Source organism: Leptonychotes weddellii, chromosome 8, assembly GCF_054177405.1.
Source record: "Leptonychotes weddellii isolate Sample4059 chromosome 8, ASM5417740v2, whole genome shotgun sequence".
NCBI lineage: Eukaryota > Metazoa > Chordata > Mammalia > Carnivora > Phocidae > Leptonychotes > Leptonychotes weddellii.
This window is the reverse complement of record NC_138376.1, coordinates 79,581,257-79,602,427: the sequence shown is the minus strand read 5'-3', so window position 1 is coordinate 79,602,427 and position 21,171 is coordinate 79,581,257. Positions and strand designations below refer to the sequence as shown.

The window sequence follows — 21,171 nt, the reverse complement described above, 5'->3', positions numbered from 1 at the left end:
CCAATCAAAAGACATAGAGTGGTGGAATGGGTAGAAAAACAAAAAACAATCATTTATATGCTGCCTACAAGAGACTCACCTCAGACCTAAAGACACATACAGACTGAAAGTGAAGGGATGGAAAAGCACTTACATGCAAATGGAAGTGGGGAAAAAAAAAAAAAAAAGCTGGGGTAGCAATACTTATACCAGACAAAACAGACTTTAGGGCAAAGACTAACAAGAAACAAAAAAGGGCATTATAGGATGACAAAGGGATCAATCCAACAAGAGGATATAACAATTGTAATAACCTATGTACCCAACACAGGAGCACCTAAATACATAAAGCAAATACTAAGGGAAGTAAAGAGAGAAATTTATGATGATACAACAATAGTAGGGGACACCCCACTTACATCAGTGGATAGATCATCCAGGCAGAAAATCAATAAGAAAAGTGTCTTTGAATGACACAATAGACCAGATGGACCTAACAGATATATACAGAACATCCCATCCAGAAATACATATTCTTTTCAAGTGCACACGCAGCACTCTCCAGAATAGATTACATTAGGCCACAAAACATGTCTCAATAAATTTAAGAAGACTGATAACATACTGCGCATCTTTTCCAACCACAATCGTATGAAACTAGAAATCAATCACAAGAACAAAACTGGAAAAACACAAACGTGTAGACTAAATAACATGATACTAAACAGCCAATGCGTCCATGAAGAAATCAAAAAAGAATTTAAAAAATACATGGAGACAAATGAAAATGAAAACACAATGGTACAAAAGATCTCTGGGACATGATGAAAACAGTTTTATTTTTTGTTTTTGTAAGATTTTATCCACTTATTTGAGAGAGCGAGAGGGAGAGAAAGAGAGAACATGAGCAGAGGGGAGGGGCAAACAGAGAAGCAGGCTCCCCAGTGAGCAGGGAGCCTGATGTGGGGCTTGATCCCAGGGCCCTGGGATCATAACCTGAACCAAAGGCAGACGCTTAACTGACTGAGCCACCCAGGTGCCCCATGAAAGCAGTTCTAAGAGGAAAATATACAGCGATACAGGCCTACCTCAAGAAACAAGTAAAAGCTCAAAGAATCTAACCTTACACCTAAAGGAACTAGAAAAAGAACAAGCACAGCCCAAGGAGGAAATGATAAATTGGAGAAGTAAATAAAAGATTTTTTTAAAAATAGGAACAAAAAAATTAAAGAGCTGGTCCTTTGAAAAGATAAAACTGATAAACACTTAGCCAGAATCATGAAGAAAAAAAACAGAAAGGACCCAAAAAATAAATAAAATCAGATATGAAAGAGAATTAACAGTAGACACCACAGTTCAAAAAGGATTATAAGAGAATACTATGAAAAATTATATGCCAACAAATTGGACAACCTAGAAGAAATGGATATATTCCTAGAAACATACCATCTTCCAAAACTTTATCAAGAAGAAATAGAGTATTTGAACAGACTGATTACTAGCAATAAAACTGAATTGGTAATCAAAAACTACCAAAAAATAGGGGCACCTGGGTGGCTCAGTTGTTAAGCGTCTGCCTTCGGCTCAGGTCATGATCCCAGAGTCCTGGGATCAAGCCCCGCATCGGGCTCCCTGCTATGCAGGAAGCCTGCTTCTCCCTCTCCCACTCCCCCTGCTTGGGTTCCCTCTTTCTCTGTGTCTCTCTCTGTCAAATAAATAAAATCTTAAAAAAAAAAAAAAAAAACTACCAAAAAATAAAAGTCCAGGATCACACAGATTCAAAGGTGAATTCTACCAAACATTTAAAGGTTTAATAACTGTTCTCCTCAAACTATTCCAAAAAAATAGAAGAGGAAGGACAGCTTCCAAATACATCCTGTGAGGCCAGCATTACCCTGATGCCAAAACAAGGGCACCACACACACACAAAAAATTACAGGCCAATATCCCTGATGAACATAGATGCAGAAATCCTCAACAAAATATTAGCAAACCACATTCAAAAATACATTAAAAGGATCATTCACCACGATCAAATAAGATTTATTCTAGGGGTACAAATATGGCTCAATATTTGTAAATCAATCAACATGCTATACCACATCAATAAAATGAAGGATAAAAATCATATGATCATTTCAATAGATGCAGAAAAATCATGTGAAAAATTCAACATCTGTCCATGATCAAAACTCTCAACAAAGTGGGTTTAGAGGTAACACACCTCAACATAATAAAAGGCCATATATGAAAAAACCACACTTAATATCTTACTCAATGGTGAAAAACTGCAAGCTTTTCCTCTAAGATCAGGAACAAGACAAGGATATCCACTTTCAAACTTTTATTTAACATATAGTACTGGCAGGACTAGCCACAGAAATAAGCCAAAAAAATAAGGGGCATCCAAATTGGTAAGGAATAAATTAAACTGTCACTCTTTGCAGATGGCATGATATTATACACAGAAAACCTGAAAGACACCACCAAAAAACTATTAGAAGTAATAAATGAATTCAGTAGAGTTGTAGGATACAAAATTAATACCCAGAAATCAGTAGTGCTCCTATACAGCAATAGTGCAAAAGCAGAAAAAGAAATGAAGACAATTACAATTACACTAAAAATAAAAACCTAGAAATAAACTTAACCAAAGAGGTTAAAGACCTGTACTCTGAAAACCATAAACACTGATGAAAGAAATTAAAGATAACACAAATGGGAAGATACTCCATGCTCACGGATTGGCAGAATAAATATTCCACACTCCCCTTAGCAAGTACAGATTCAATGCAATACCAATCAAAATTCCAATGGCATTTTTCACAGAATTAGAACAAACGATGCAAAAATTTGTATAAGAACACAAAAAAACCCTGAATAGCCAAAGCAGTCTTGAGAAAGAACAGGCAGAAGTATCACAATCCCAGATTTCAAGACATACTACAAAGATGCAGTAATCAAAACAGCATGGCACTGGCACAAAAACAGACACATAGACCAATGGAACAGAATAGACAACCCAGCAATAAATCCATGCTTATATAGTCAATCTATGACAAAGGAGGCAAAAATATACAATGGGGAATATATAGTCTTTTCAATAAATGGTGCTGGGGAAAACTGGACAGCTACATGTAAAAGAATGAAACTCGACCACTTTCTCACACTATACGCAAAAATAAACTCAAAATATTTTAAAGACCTAAATGTGAGACCTGAAACTATAAAAATCCTAGGGGAAACACAAGCAGTAATGTCACTGATGCTGGCCTTAGCAACATTTTTCTAGATGTCTCCTTTGGCAAGGGAAACAAAACCAAAAAATAAAGGGACTACATCAAAATAAGTTTCTGCACAGTGAAGGAAACCATCAACAAAACAAAAAGGCAACCTACTGAATGGCAGAATGATATATCATTGCAAATGATATATCCACTCAGGGGTTAATATCCAAAATATATAAAGACTTCTACAACTTAACACCATAAAACCCCAAATAATCTGATTAAAAAATGGGCAGAGGACCTGAATAGACATTTTTCCAAAGAAGACATACAGATGGCCAACAGACACACATACCATGTCAGTATTCCATCCAAAAGCAGAATACACGTTCTTTTCAAGAAAACATGAAACATTCTCAAAAATAGATCATGGTAGGCCACAAAAACAAGTCTTAAATTTAAGAAGGTTGAAATCATATCAAGCATCTTTTCCAATCACAGTGGTATGGAACTAGAAATCAATTATAAGAAGGGAACTGAAAGGGGCACCTGGGTGGCTCAGTCGTTAAGCATCTGCCTTCGGCTCAGGTCATGATCCCAGGGTCCTGGGATCGAGCCCCGCATCGGGCTCCCTGCTCGGCAGGAAGCCTGCTTCTCCCTCTCCCACTCCCTCTGCTTGTGTTCCCTCTCTCACTGTGTCTCTCTGTCAAATAAATAAATAAAATCTTTAAAAAAAAAAAAAAAAGAAGGGAACTGAAAAACTCACAAATATATGTAGATTAAAGAACACACTACGGAACAATCATGAATCAAAGAAGAAATAAAAGACCTATCCTGCCCCCCACCACGGCCCCACCCCACTAGATTCATCAGGTGCATGCAATCCCCACAGAGGATGCCCCTTGAACACCTGGCTCTTGTGGGGGGGTGTGGAGAGGGGACTGTGTTTCTGAGTCCCATGGGGCTAAAACAACTGGGGAGGCAGTTCTTGGTAGGCTACCACCCCCAGGGCACTGACTGCACAGACAGCAGACTGAAACACATCTCCAGGCTTCCAGTGACCACTCCTTTAAGACTGGGAGAGAGCTCTTTCGCCTCATACTAGAAACAAGCACAGAGTCCAGCAAAATGAGGAAACAAATATGTTTCAAAGAAAAAAAAACAAGATAAAAAAATCCCAGAATAAAACCTTACTGAAACAGAGGTAATTTACCTGATGAAAAGTTCAAAGTAACGGTCACAGATGCTCACCAATCTTGACAGAAGAATAGACGAACACAGAGAGAACTTCAACAAAGAGAAAATACTAGAAAGTGCCGAACAGAAGTCATAAAGCTGAAGAACACAATAACCGAATAATACACTAAAGGGGTTCAATAGCAGACGAGATGAATCAGAAGAAAGAATCAGTGACCTGGAAGCCAAGGCAGTGGAACTCACACAAAGAGATCAGCAAAAAGAAAAAGAATTTTTAAAAATGAAAAATAACTTAAGGGACCTATAGAACAACATCAGGTGATAAGGGATAGTAAGACTTTAAGTGGACTAGCAATTTTGGTTGGTGTGACCTTAAAGAACAAAATAACCTCTGAGTGATTAAAATCTAGACTCACTAGCCAAAATATTACATCACTTATTGAAGCAAGATATTGATCAACAGAACAAGTTACCCTCAGATAACAGTGCAATCCTATTCTAGAGTTCATATCAACAATAGGGTTTACGACCTCAGTGTTGTGTCAGGACATCCCAAGGTGCAACCACTATTAATGGCCCATTTGTTCAATGATTAAAATCCTACCTGATCTAAGACCAAAGTAATTCAGGTTAGTTTCTTTCTATTATAAATTTCTCCCAATATGAAAGGACAAGAGAAATGAAGCCTACTTTATTAGTTTGAGACATCCTCAAACTAATAGATTATATAATCTTAATTAATTTACATCTACCCTGCCCAAGAACAGGATTTGTTAGGATGGCAGAGCCCATTAACTGTGTAAAACTTAAGCCTTTATACCCAGAAGTACAATCTCTCTTCCTAACAAAATGTTTATAATCAACATAATCTCATTGGTTATCCCCACCCCACTTGCCATAGCATTCCTCACACTAATCAAATGAAAAGTGCTAGGATATACACAACTTTGCAAAGGACCAGACATTGTTTGCCCTCATGGTCTATTACAACCCATTGCTGATGCTGTAAAACTATTCATTAAAGAACGAATGAAACACTAACATCATCAATATCCATATCCATTATTGAACCAATCTTAGCCCTCACCATAGCCCTACAATATAAATTCTCCTTCCTATACCATACCCACTAATCAATATAAACCTAGGACTACTATTCATGCTAGCTATATCAAGCTCAGTTATAAGTTCCCCCTGATCTGGACAGGCCTCAAATTCAAATATGCATTACCTGGAGCTATCTGAGGAGTAGCACAGAGAATTTCACACGAAGTAGCACAGAGAATTTCACACGAAGTAACTCTAGCAATTATCTTATTATCAGTACTACTAATAAATGGATTGCTTACACTATCAACATTAATCATTACTCAAGAATCCTTACGATTAATTTTTCCATCATGACCACTAGCCATGATAGGATTCATTTCAATACTAGCAGAAACCAACTGAGCTCTATTCTACCTAACAGGAGAAAGAGAACTAGTCACTGGCTTCAACACTGAATATACAGCAGGCCCATGTGCCCTATTGTTCCTAGCAGAATGGCCAAAATCCTCCTAATAAACATTTTCACAACAATCATCTTCCTAGAAGCATTTCACAGCCCCTATATGCCAGAACTATGTACAGTTAATATCATTGTCAAAACCCTCCTACTAACCATTACCTTTCCATGAATTTGGGCATCTTACCCACAATTCCAGTACAACTAATATACCTCTTGTGAAAAAACTTTCTATCACTAGATTAGCTCTTTGTATGTGACACATACCCTTGCCTATCATTAGATCAGGTATTATACCACAATCCTAAAAATACCTCTGACAGAGTTACTTTGATAGAGTAAATAATAGAGGTTTAAATCTTATTTATTATATTATTGTAATATATATTTTAATGTTATTTCTTTTATTCCTATAATTATAGGAATCAAACCTTAAAAGTTATAGCATATTCTATAATAAAGTCAGCTAAATAAGCTATTGAGCCCATCCCCCCCAATATTGGTTAATATCCTTCCCATGCTAATAACCCCCCTCATTTTTACATTATAACAACCATTATCTCAGGAACTATAATTGTAATAACAAGCTCTCACTGACTATCTAAATTGGCTTTGAATAAATATACTAGCTATTATCCTAGCTTTAATAAAAAAAAAAAAACTTAACCTTTGAACGATAGAAGCATCTACTAAATATTTCCTAACACAAGCAACAACATCAGTACTTCTTATAATGGCTATTATTAACTTAATATACTCTGGACAATGAACAATTACAAAAATCTCTAATCCAACAGCATCCATCTGCCATTGTAACAATAGCTCTCATTATAAAATTTGGACTTTCCCCTTTCCACTTCTGAGTACCTGAAGTAACACAAGGAATTCCATTATCCTCAGGTCTGATTTTATTAACATGACAAAAACTTGCATCAGTGTCAATCTTATACCAAATCTCATCTCCATTAATCCAGACTTAATTCTAACCATAGCTATTACATCAATTGTAATTGGAAGATGAGGTGGACTTAACAAAAATGCATATATGAAAAATCATAGCCTATTCATCAATTGCCCACATGAAATGAATAACACCTATCACAATTTATAACCCAACAATAATAACCCAAAATCTATTAATCTACATCATGAGGACACTCACCACATTCATATTTTTATGTGTAATTCATCCACCATAACACTATCACTCTCATATATATGAAACAAAATACCCTTAATCACTACGTTAATCTTTACCACCATACTATCAATAGGCCTTCCTCCTCTCTTGGGATTCCTGCCCAAATGGATAATTATCCAGGAACTGACAAAAAATTAGCTTATTATACCAACATTAATAGCCATTATAGCACTACTCAATCTGTACTTCTACATGCAATTAACTTCACATCACTAATTATATTTCCATCAATAAACAACATAAAAATAAAAGGACAATTTGAAAGTACAAAATGATTAACTCTTTTAACACCACTAATTATAACATCAACAACAATTCTCCCACTAACACCAATGCTATCAATCTTGGAGTAGGAATTTAGGTTAGAAAAGACCAAGAGCCTTCAAAGCCCTAAGTGTATTCACTTAATTCCTAAAAAGTACGATGTTTGTAAGACTTTATCCTACATCAGTTGAACACAAATCAAATTCTTTAATTAAGCTAAAACCTTACTAGATTGGTGGGTTGCCACCCCATGAAATTTTAGTTAATGGCTAAATACCCGAATCAATTGGCTTCAATTTATTTCTCCCACCACCTAGGGGAAAGAAAGGCAGAAGAAGCCCCAGCAGAGTTGAAGCTGCTTCTTTGAATTTGTAATTCAGTATGATATTCCCCACAGGGCTTGGCAAACGAGGACTCTACCTCTGTCTTTAGATTTAGAGGTTAATGCTTACTCAGCTATTTTACCTATGTTCATAAACTGCTTACTATTCTCAACAAACCATAAAGATATCAGCATTCCATACCTACTATTTGGTGCATGAACTAGAATAGAAGGAACTGCCTGAAGCCTTTTTTTTTTTTTTTTTAAGATTATTTATTTATTCGAGAGAGAGCGAGAGTGCAGGGGGAGGAGCAGAGGGAGAGGGACAAGCAGACAAGCAGACTCCATGCCGAGCATGGAGCCCAACACAGGTCATGAGATCATGACCTGAGCTGAAACCAAGAGTCGGATGCTTAACCAGTGTAGCCACCCAGATGCCCCTGTCTGAATCCTTTTATTTTTTTTCATTTAAGTCTTTGGTTTATTTTTTATCAGTTTTAAAGTTCTCTACTTATAAATCCTGGACACATTTTGTTAGATTTATACCTAAATATTTTTTTTTTGGTGTGATTTTAAATGGTACTTTTAATCCATGTGGAACTTGGCCAACCTGGAGCTTTACTGGGAGATCACCTAATTTATAATGTAACTATAACTGCCCATGCATTCATGATAATTTTCTTTATAGTATTAGCTATTATAATTGGAGAATTTGGAAACTGTTTAGTCCCCTTAATAATCAGAGCACCTCAGCATTCCCCCAAATAAATAAATTAAAAAAAAAAAGAAACTCATGTTAAGATTTTATCTATTTATTTGACACAGAGAGAGACAGTGAAAGAGGGAACACAAGCAGGGGGAGTGGGAGTGGGAGAAGTAGGCTTCCCACTGAGCAGGGAGCCCGATGTGGGGCTCAATCCCAGGACCCTGGGATCATGACCTGAGCCGAAGGCAGACGCTTAACGACTGAGCCACCCAGGAGCCCCAAATAACATGAGTTTCTGACTATTACCACCATCATTTCTGCTCTTACATCATCAGGAACTATTTGAAGAGCATACACACCCCTAACCAGGAACCTAACTCACTAGAAGCCTCAGTCAATTTAACAATCCTCTCTCTCCATCTATGTGTATCCTCAATTTTAGGTGCTATCAATCATATTACCACAATCATTAGTATAAAACCACCAGCTGTATCTCAATACTAAACACCTTTATTCATTGGATCCCTCCTAACTACAGCCATCCTATTACTACTATCACATCCAGTCTTAGCAGCCAGAATTACCATATTACTAACAGACAATAACCTAAAACACCATATTCTTTGATCCTGTAGGAGGAGGCAACCCAATTTGATACCAATGCTTATATTGATTTTGATTCTCCAGCTATTCCAAAGTTTATATTCTTATCTTCCCTGAATTTGGAATAATTTCCCACATTATTATGTATTATTCAGGGAAAAAAGAACCTTTTGGATATACAGGAATAGTCTGAGCCATAATATCTATTCGATTCCTAGGTGTATTGTATGAGCCCATCATATATTAACAGTAGGCACAGATGTTGACATATAGCATATTTTACATCAGCTACTAGAATTATTGCCACCTTACAGGAGTAAAAGTATTTAGCTAACAACCCTTCACGGAGGCAACATTAAATGATCACTAGCCATACTATGAGCTCTAGCTTTTATCTTCCTATTCATAGGAGGTCTAACAGGAATTGTCTTAGCCAACTCATCCCTAGACATTGTTCTCCAAGACACATACTATATGGTAGCACATTTTTACTACATATTATCAATAGGAGCATTATTCACCATCACAGGAAGATCTGTTCACTGATTCCCATTATTTTCTACAAGCTACACAGTCAACTGTCTTGGGCAAAAATCCTCTTTACAATCATAGTAATTGGAGCTAATGTAACTTTCTTCCCTCTCAGGAATGCCCTGACATTACTCTGACTGTCCAGATGCATGCACAACATGAAACACTATGTCATCTATCGGTTCATTCATCTCCTTAACAGCAGTAATATTAATTATCTTCATAATTTGAGAAGTATTTGCATCTAAATGAGAAGTAGCAATCGTGGAATTAACTAACACTAATCCTGAATGACTACATGGATGCCCTCCACCATATCATATATTTAAAGAATCCTCTTACATAAGCCTAAAATAAGAAAAAAAAAAACCCTCTAAAAATGGTTTCAAGCCAATACCATAACCATTATGTCTTTTTCAATAGTGAAATATTAGTAAAACTTACATAATTTTGTCAAAGTTAAATTATGGGTTTAAGTCTTTATATCTCCATGGCATATCCATTCAACTAGGCTTTTAAGATGCAACATCCCACATTATAGAAGAACTCCTACACTTTCATGACCATACATAATCATCTTAACCAACTCTCTAGTTCTTTATATCATTTCACTGGTATTAACAGCTAAATTAACGCAAATAAAATAGATGTGCAAGAAGTAGACACAATATGGACTATCTTACCAGTCATTATCCTAATCTTAATTGCTCTGCCATCACTATAAATTCTTGATATAATAGATGAGATCAACAGCCCCTCACCAGTAACTGGAAAAACTAGGCTGTCAGTGATACTGAAGCTATGAATATATGGACTACAAAGACTTAAACTTTGACTTCTACTTCCTGACTTCTTTGACTCCTTAAACTTTGATCCCCACACAAGACCGAAAACCAACAGAACTACAACTAGTAAAGGTTGACAACCAAGTTGTCTTACCCATAGAAATAACAATCCAAATATTAATCTCATTGGCAGATATCTTGCACTCATGAGCCACCCCCAAACAAATCAAACAACCTTGATACCTATACAGACAAACCTATATTACGGGCAGTGCTCAGAAATTTGTGGGTCAAGTCAGTTTTATACCAGTTATTCTTGAATTAATCCCACTAAAACACTTAGAAAAATTATCTGCAACTATACTGTAATGTCATTAAGAAGTTAAGTAGTATTGGGGTGCCTGGGTGGCTTAGTTGATTAAGTGCCCGACTCCTGATTTTGGCTCAGGTCATGATCTCAGGTTCATGAGCTGGCCATGGAGCCTGCTTAGGATTCTCTCTCTCCCTCTCCTTCTGCCTCTCCCCCCTAAAAAAATAAAACTTAAAAAAAAAAAAATGTGAAAGCAGCTAAGTAGTTTTATTAACCTTTAAAAGGTTAAGGACAGAGTTTAAGCTTCTCCTTAATGATATGCCACAACTAGACACATCAGTGTAATTTATCACCTTCATATTAATAATTATAAACCTATTTGTTGTATTTCAGCTAAAAATTTCAAATCACTATGACCAATCAAACTCAAAATTAAAAACAACAAAGACACTGGAGTACTTCACCCCTTGAGAGAAAAAGTAAATTAAAATCTATTTGCCTCTTTCATTATCCCAATAATGATAGGGTTATCTATCATAGTTTCAATTACTATATTCCCTACAACCTAACCAACTAATCAACAACTATCTAATTGCTATCAAAAAATGACTAATTCAGCATGGAGCACTGGGTGTTGTGCATGAACAATGAATCATGGAACACTTCATCTAGAACTAATGATGTAATGTATGGGGATTAACATAAGAATAAAAAAAAAAAAAGGAAAAAAAAATGACTAATTCAGTTAGCATCAAAACAAATAACTATCCATAATCATAGGACACAATCAAGAACAAAACTGAACCCTAATATTCCGATTACTCATTCTACTTATTGGCTTAGCAAGCCTGCTAGGCCTACTACCACACTCAGGTACACCCACCACACAACTCTCAATGAATCTGGGAATAGCCATTCCACCTTGAGCAGGGACAGTAATTAATAGCTTGTGTCACAAAACAAAAGCATCTTAGCCCATTTCCTATCCCAAAGAATAACCATCCCACTCATTCCAATACTAGCAATTATCAAAACCATTAGCCTTTTCATCCAACCAAGAGCACTAGCTGTAGGGCTAACTACCAGTATCACCGCTGAACACCTACTCATTCATTTAATTGTAGGAGGAAGCCTTGCCTTAATGAAAATTAGCCTCACTATAGCTCTCATTACCTTCATCACTCTTAATTCTACTATCCTTGAATTCACTGTGGGCTTAATTCAGGCTTACATATTCACTCTACTAGTAAGCCTTCCCCTTACATGATAACATCTAATGACCCACCAAACCCACACGTACCATATAGTAAACTCCTGCTCCCAACAATTTATAGGCACTCTATCAGCTTTCCTTGTAACATCAGGTCTAGTAATATGGTTTTACTTTAACTCAATCTTCCTCCTGTCCTTAGGCATCAACAACTAATGTCTTGACTATGTATCACTGAAGATGAGACATTATTTGAAAAAGTACATTCCAAGGTCACCACACACCAATTGTTCAAAAAGGGCTTCAGTATGGAGTGATTCTTTCATTATTTCGGGGAAATCTTTACTAGTTTCCTCTGGGCTTTTACCATTTAAGTCTAGCTCCAACACCTGAACTAGGTAGTTGCAGACCACACACTGACATCCATCCCCTAAATCCTCTGGAAGTACTACTTCTCAATACCTTTGTCCTATTAGCTCTGGAGTATATCTATCACCTAAGCCCACTACAGCCTAACAGGAGGAAATCACAAACACAAACTTCAAGCCCTATTCATTACAGTCTCTCTAGGAATTTATTTTACTTTATTACAAGCCTTCGAATACTATGAAACATCATTTACAATCTCAGATGGAGTTTATGAATAGACATTTTTTATGGCTACAGGTTTTCATGGACTACATGTAATTACTGGCTCTACCTTCCTCATCGTCTGTTTCCTGCTGCAACTAAAGTTTCATTTCACATCTAATTATCACTTCAAATTGATATTAACATTTTGTAGATGTAGTATGACTATTCCTATATGTCTCCACTTATTGAGGAGGGTCCTATTCTTTTAGTATTAAATAGTACAATTCCAATTAATCAGTTTCAGTACAATCCAAGGAAGAATAATAAATATAGTATTAACCCTATCAATTAACACACTACTAAACTCATTGCTTATATTAATTGCATTCTGACTTCCCCAACTAAACATCTACATGGAAAAAATTAGCCCATATGAATGTGGATTAGACCCCATAGGATCAGCACACCTACCCTTCTCCATAAAATTCTTTCTGGTAGCCATTACATTTCTGTTATTCGACCTAGAAATGCTGTTCTTCTACCTCTACCTTCACTGTCCCAAACAGCCTAAAAATCATACTTACCATGGCATTAATATCTCATTACCAGCCATAAGTCTCATCTATGAATGAACCCAAAAAGAATCAGAATGAACCAAATGATAGTTAGTTTAAACTAAAACCAATGATTTCAATTCATTAAATTATGGCTAATTTCGTAATTAGCAAATGCCTCTAGTCTATATCAACATTATTCTAGCAATCATTGTATCCTTCATGGAACTATTAATATATTGATCTCATTTAATATCATTTCCCTGTTTAGAGGGTATATTCATTCACTTTTCATTATAGTAACCGTAATAATTCTAAACACCCACTTTACATTAGCTAGCATAATACCTATTATCTTCTTTTTTAAAAGATTTTATTTATTTATTTGACAGACAGTGAGAGAGGGAACACAAGCAGGGGGAGTGGGAGAGGGAGAAGCAGGCCTCCCACCGAGCAGGGAGCCCGATGCGGGGCTCGATCCCAGAACCCTGGGATCATGACATGAGCTGAAGGCAGACGCTTAACAACTGAGCCACCCAGGCACCCCTACCTATTATCTTCTTAATATTCATGGCTTGTGAGGCTACACTATGACTATTTCTACTAGTTATGGTGTCTAATACTTACAGCACTATGTATAAAACCTTAACCTCCTGCAATGCTAAAAATCATTATTCTAACCATTATACTAGTACCACTGACATGATTATCAAAAAACAATATAATTTCAACTAACAAAACAGCTTACAGCTTATTAAATAGCCTTATTGGCCTAATATTCCTAAATCAACTTAACAACAGCCTCAACTTTTCATTACTATTCTTCTCTGACTCCCTATTGGGACCCCTACTGGCACTAACATGACTTCTTCCACTAACACTCACAGCTAGCCAATTTCATCTATCAATGGAAGCCCTAACCCAGAAAAAGCTGTATAATACTAATTCTGTTACACATATTCTTAATCATAACTTTCATTGCCACAGAATTTTATTATATATCCTGTTTGAAGCCACACTAGTACCAACCTTAATCATCACCCACTGAGGGAATCAAACAGAATGATTGAATGAGGGGCTCTAGTTCCTACTTTATACATTAGTAGGGTCACTCCCACTTCTCATTTCATTTATCTACAACCAAAACCTCATAGAGTCATTAAATTTCTTAAGTTAGTACTGAGCCTGACCAGTGTCCAACTCTTGATCTAACATTTTCCTGTGACTTGCATGCATAATAGTGTTCATAGTGAAAACACCCCTTTATAGGTTATACCTCTGACTGCCAAAAGCACACACAGAAGACACTATTGCTGGTTACATGGTACTCGAAGCCGTACTACTAAAAGTAGGTGGATATGGGATGCTACTGGTAACAACAACACTAAACCCTTTAACGAACTACATAGCCCATATGGGAGCACGTATATAAAGGAAACATTAGCACACCTGAACAGAGAAATTAACAGCAGCAATACAGAAACAGGAGACTTTCACCCCCCACTTACACCAGTGGATAGATCATCCAGATGAAAATAAGGAAACATTGGCCTTAACTGACACATTAAACCAGATGGACTTAACAGATATATACAAAACATTCTATCCAAAAGCAGTAGAACACACATTCTTTTCAAATACACTATTCTTTTTCAAGGATACATCACTTATTAGGTCACAAAACAAGTTCTGATACATTTAAAAAGATTAAAACCATATCAACCATCATTTCAGACTACAATGGTATAAAACTGAAATCACAAAAAAACTGAAAAAATCATAAATATGTGAATTTTAAACAACATGCTACTGAACAACCAATAGGTGTAGGAAGAAATCAAAGGGGAAATCAAAACATACCTTGAGGGATAAAGAGTACACTTTGAGGGATAAAGAGTACACTTACCTTGATGAACACGGAGTAATATATGGAACTGCTGAATCACTATATTATACATCTGAAACTAATATAACACTGTATGTTATCTACACTGGAATTAAAATTTACAAATTAAGAAAAATACCTCGAGACAAATGAAAATGAAAATACAACATACCAAAATCCATGGGGTATAGCAAAAGCAGTTCTAAGAAGTTCATAGACAGAAATTCATAGCATAGCAATAGGGGTCTACCTCAAAAAACAAAAGTCTCAAAACAATCTAACTTTACACCTAAAGGAACAAGAAAAACAACAAATGAAGACCAAAATTGGTAGAAGGGAGGAAATAATAAAAACAGCAGAGGGGCGCCTGGGTGGCACAGCTGGTTAAGCATCTCACTTGGTTTTGGCTCAGGTTGTGATCTCAGGTCATGAGATCAAGCCCCTTGTCAGGCTCTGCACTCAGCACAGAGTCTGCTTGAGATTCTTTCTCCCTTTGCCCCTCCTGTCCATGCCCTCTCTCTAAATAAATAAATCTTTAAAAAAAAAAAAAATCAGAGCAGAATGAAATGAAAGAGACTGAAAACACAGTAGAAAAGATCAAGGAAACTAAGAACTAGTTCTTGAAAAGATAAACAAAAATTGAATAATATTTAGCTAGACTAAGAGGGGGCCCAAATAAATAAAATCAGAAATGAAAGAGAAGTTACAACTGATACCAAAGATACACAAAGGATCATAAGAAACTACTGTGAACAATTATATGCCAACAAATTGGACAACCTAGAAAAAACGAATATATTCCTAGAAACATACAGTCTTCCAAATTTAATCATGAAGATATAGAATATCTGAACACTAGCTAGGAGATTGAACCAGTAATCAAAAACCTCCCAACAAAAGTTCAGGACCAGATGGCTTTACTGATGAGTTCTACCAAATACTCAAAAGATTTAGTACCTATACTTCTCAAATTCCTCCAAAAAATTGAAGATGTGGCAATGCTTACAAACTTATTTTACAAGACCAGCATTACCCTGATAACAAAACCAGACAAGGCACCACAAAAAAAGAAAATTACAGGCCAATTTCCCTGATTAACATAGATGTCAAAATCCTCAACAAAATATTAGTAAGCCAAATTCAACATTACATTACAAAGATCATATATTATGATCAAGTGGGATTTATTCCAAGGATGCCAGGATGGCTCAATATCTGCAAATCAATCAACATGATACACCATATTAACAAAATGAAAAAGTCATATGATCATCTCAATAGATGCAAAAAGAACATTTGACAAAATTAAACATCCACTTATGATTAAAAAAAAAACTATCAAGAAAATGGGTATAGGGGAATGTACCTCAATATAAAGGCCATATATAAAAGGCTCATGGTTAACATCATACTCAACAATGAAATGCTGAAAGCTTTTCCTTTAAGAAAAGGAACAAGACAAGAATGCCCTTTCTTGCCACTTTTGTTAAACTTGGTATTGAAAGTCCTGGCTGGAGAAATTATGTAAGAAAAAGACATAAAAAGGCATCCAAATTGAAAAGAAAGGAAAACCGTCATTTGCAGATGACATGATGTTATATAGAGAAAATCCCTAAAGATTCCACCAAAAAACCATTAAAACTAACCAACAAATTTAGTAAAGTTGCAGGGTACAAAATCAATATTTGCAAATCTGTTATACTTCTATAACTAACAGTGAACTATCAGAAAGGGAAATTAAGAAAACAATCCCATTAGGGTGCCTGGGTGGTTCAATTGGTTGAGGGTCTGCCTTCAGCTCAGGTCATGATCTCAGCGTCCTGGGATTGAGCCCCATATCAGGCTCTCTGCTCTCTCCCTCTCTCTGATCCTCCTCCCTGCTTGTGCTCGGTCTCAAAATAAATAAATAAAATCTTAAAAAAAAAGAAAACAATCCTATTTACAATTGCATCAAAAAGAATAAGATACCTAGGAATAAGTTAAACCCAGAGGTGAAAGATGTGAATGCTGAAAACTATAAGACATTAATGAAAGAAATTAAAGATGACACAAATAAATGGACAGATATTGCACGCTTGTGGATTGGAAGAGTTAATATTGTTAAAATGTCCATACCACTCAAAGAATCCAATATCTGCAATCAATCAAAGTTTCAATGCAATCCCTATCAAAATTCCAATGGTATTTTTCATAAAAAAAATAGAACAATCCTAAACTTCATATGGAAGCACAAAAGACTCCAAAGAGCTAAAGCAATCTTGAGAAAAAAGAAAAATCTGGAAGCATCATGCACCCTGATTTCAAGCTATATTACAAAGCTATAGTAATCAAAGTGGTATGATATTAGCATAAAAACAGACACACAGCTCAGTGGAACAGAACAGGGAGCCCAGAAATAAACCCATACATATTTGTCTGAATAATTTATGACAAAGAACCCAAGAATATACAATGGGGAAAGGACAGTTTCTCCAATAAAAAAGTGTTGGGAAAACTGGACAGCCACATGCAAAAAATAAGATTGAATTACTATCTTATACCATACACAAAATTAACTTATAATAAATGAAAGGTTTTAACATAAAATCTGAATCCCTAAAACTCATAAAAAGAAAACAAAGGTGGTAAGCTCCCTGACATAGACTTTGAGAAGGATTTTTTGGGGGACTTGACACAAACAGCAAAAGCAACAATACCAATCTGGAAAGAACACAAATAAATGGTGGCTAAACAGTATGTTACTAAACAATGACTAAAACCAAGAAATCAAGGAGGAATAAAGATTAGAGCAGAAATAAATGAAATAGAGACTATAAAAATAGAAAAGATCAATGAAACCAGAGCTGGAACTTTGACAAGATGGAATTGATAAACCCTAAGTCAGACTCATCAGGAAAAAAAAAAGGAGAGAGGATTCAAAATCAGACATGAAGGAGAAATAACAACTGACACCATAGAAATACAAAAAGTTATAAAGAGAATATTATGAAAAATTGTATGCCAACAGATTGGACAACCTAGAAGAAATGAGTAAATTCCTAGAAACATAGACTCTTCCAAAATTGAATCAGGAAGAGACAAAAATTTGAATAGATGGATTACTACTAAAGAAATTGGTCAGTAATTAAAAAACTCCCAACAAATTAAAGTCCAGGACTAGAGAGGTTCACAAGTGAATTCTATCAAACATTTAGAGAAGAATTAATACCTGTTTTTCTCAAACCATTCCAAAAAATAGAGGAAGGAAAACTTCCACATTCATTCTATGAGGCCAGCATTACCCTGATAGGAAAACCAGGCAAAGACATTACAAAAAAAGAGAACTACAAGTCAGTGTCCCTGATGAATACGGATGTAAAAATCCTCAACAAAATATTAGCAAACCATATTCAACAATGCATTAAAAGGATCATTCTCCATGATCAAACTCCAGGATTAATTCCAGGAATGCAAGGGAGGTTCAATATTCATAAAATCAATATGATACATCACATTAACGAAAGAAAAGGATAAAAATCATATGATAACCTCAAGAGATGAAAAAAAAGCATTTGACAAAATAAAACATCTGTTTGTGATAAAAACTCTCAACCAAGTGGGTTTAGAGGGACCATACTTCAACATAATAGAAGTCACATATGGAAAAACCCACAGTCACCATCATACTCAATGATGAAAAACTGAGAGCCTTTCCCCTAAGGTAAAGAACAAGACAAGGATGTCCACTCTCACCACTTTTATTCAACCTACTACTGAAAGTCCTAGCCGCAGCACTCAGACAAGAGAAATAAAAGGCAACCAAACTGGTAAAGAAGTAGTAAAACTGAAACTATTGGCAGATGACATGATACTATACATAGAAAACCCTAAAGACTGCCAAAAAACTATTATAACTGATAAATAAGTTCAGTAAAGTTGCAGGATACAAAATTAGTATGTAGACATCTATAGCATTTCTATACACTAATAATGAAGTAGCCAAGAAATTAAGAAAAGAATCCCATTTTCAATTGCACCAAAGAGAATAAAATACCTAGGAATAAACTTAACCAAGGAGGTTAAAAACCTGTACCCTGGGAACTATAAAACACTGATGAAGGAAATTGAAGACAACACAAATAAATGGAGAGATATTCCATGCTCATGGATTGGAAGAATATTATTAAAATGTCCATGCTACCCAAAGCAATCCACAGATTCAATGCAATCCCCATTAAAATACCAATGGTATTTTTCACAGAACTAGAACGCTATAATTTGCATGGAACTACAAAAGACCCCTAATAGCCAAAACAAGCTTGAGAAAAAAGAATAAAGCTGGAGGTATCACAATCCCAGGTTTCCAAATATACTACAAAGCTGTAGTAATCAAAACAGTATGGTATTGGCACAGAAGTAGACACACATAGATTAACAGAACAGAATGGAGAGCCCAGAAATAAACCCACACTTATTTGGTCAATTAATCTATAACAAAGTAGGCATGAATACACAATGGGGAAAAGACAGGCTCTTCAATAATTTGTGCTAGGAAAACTAGACAGCTACATGCAAAAGGATAAAACTGGACCACTTTCTAACACTACACAGAAAAATAAATTCAAAATGAATTAAAGACCTAAAAGTGAGACCAGAAACCATAAAATTCTCAGAAGAAAACATAGGCAGTAATATCACTGACATAGACCTTAACGACATTTTTCTAGATAGGTCTCCACAAGCCAGGGAAACAAAAGCAAAACAAACTATTGGGACTACACCATAACAAAAAGCTTCTGCATAATAAGGAAAACTATCAACAAAACAAAAAGGCAATTACTGAATAGGAGACATCTGCAAATGATATATCCAATAAGGGGTTAATATACAAAATATATAAAGAACTTCTACAATCTAACACCATAAAACCCCAAATAATCTAATTAAAAATCAGCAGAGGACCTAAATAGACATTTTTCCAAAGAAGATACACAGATGGCTAACAGACACATGAAAAGATGCACAACATCACTCATCATCAGGGAAATGCAAATCAAAACCACAATAAGATATCACCTCACACTTGTCAGAATGGCTAAAATGAAAAAGATAAAAAAACAAGTGTTGGTGAGAATATGGAGAAAAAGGACCTCTGCGCACTGTTGGTGGGAATGCAAACTAGTGCAGCGACTGTGGAAAACGGTATGGAGATTCCTCAAAAAATGAAAAATAGAACTACCATATGATACAGTAATTCCATTACTAGGTATTTACCCAAAGCAAATAAAAACACTAATTTGAAAAGATACATGTATCCCTATGTTTACTGCATTATTTACAATAACCAATCATATATCTGATAAGTGGTTAGTATCCAAAATAGATAACTCATCTAACTCAATGACAAATCCAATTAAAAATGGGCAGAGGATCTGAATAGACATTTTTTCCAAAGATGACACACAGATGGTCATGAAGTTCATGAAAAGGGGCTCAACATCACTCATCATCAGGGACATGCACAGAGACTACAGTTAATAATACTGTATTGTATATTTGAAAGTTGCTAAGAGAGATTTTAAGTTCTAATCACAAAAAAAGTATACATTTATAGGATGATGGGTGTTAACTAGACTTACTGTGGTAATAATTTTGCAATATATACATGTTGAATCATGTACACCTGAAACTAATTCAGTGTTATATGGCAATTATATCTCAAAAATATTTTTAAAGATAAACAGAAAATATAATTTCAGGAATTAATAAACTATGACGAAACAGAGCAGGGCAAGTGAATAGTTCAGAACAAAGGATGCATTTTAGTCCAGGAGTTCAGAGAGGACCCCTTTAAGGAAATATCATTTGAACAAAGACCTGAACGTGGTGGGGCAGACTGGAAAAGGCAGGGCTGGGCAGCTCCCCTAGGTGAGGATGTCCATCCTGAGCAGGGAGATGAACAAGGTCAGACCCAGTAACGTGGAAAACTGACTTCAGCAGAAGAGGAAAATAAGCAGGAGGACCATTTAATGAGCAGGTGGTCTTAGGACCTTTAAGGAATTTTGAGGTTGGGGTAGTAGGAACCCATCACAAAAATAACACTGACTTGCTACCTCATGGACGAAACTCAAAAACATAATGCTAAGTTAAAGAAGCCAGTCACAAATGACCACATACTGTATGATTCCATTTATATGAAATGCAAAAAAAAAAAAAAAAGCCTATATTAACACAGGACATAGATAAGAGGTTGCCTGGAGTTGGGGGTGGAAATGGGGCTTAACCGGCATAAAAAGATTTTATTAGGACAATGAAAATGTTCTACAACTGGATTACAG

The 21,171-nt window shown here is 35.7% G+C and overlaps 1 pseudogene; it reads left to right on the top strand.

The window, feature by feature from the left end:
* The first annotated feature begins 7,379 nt into the window (after positions 1–7,379).
* On the top strand, positions 7,380–10,102 carry LOC115942176 (cytochrome c oxidase subunit 1-like; annotated as a pseudogene).
* Positions 10,103–21,171: the final 11,069 nt, after the last annotated feature.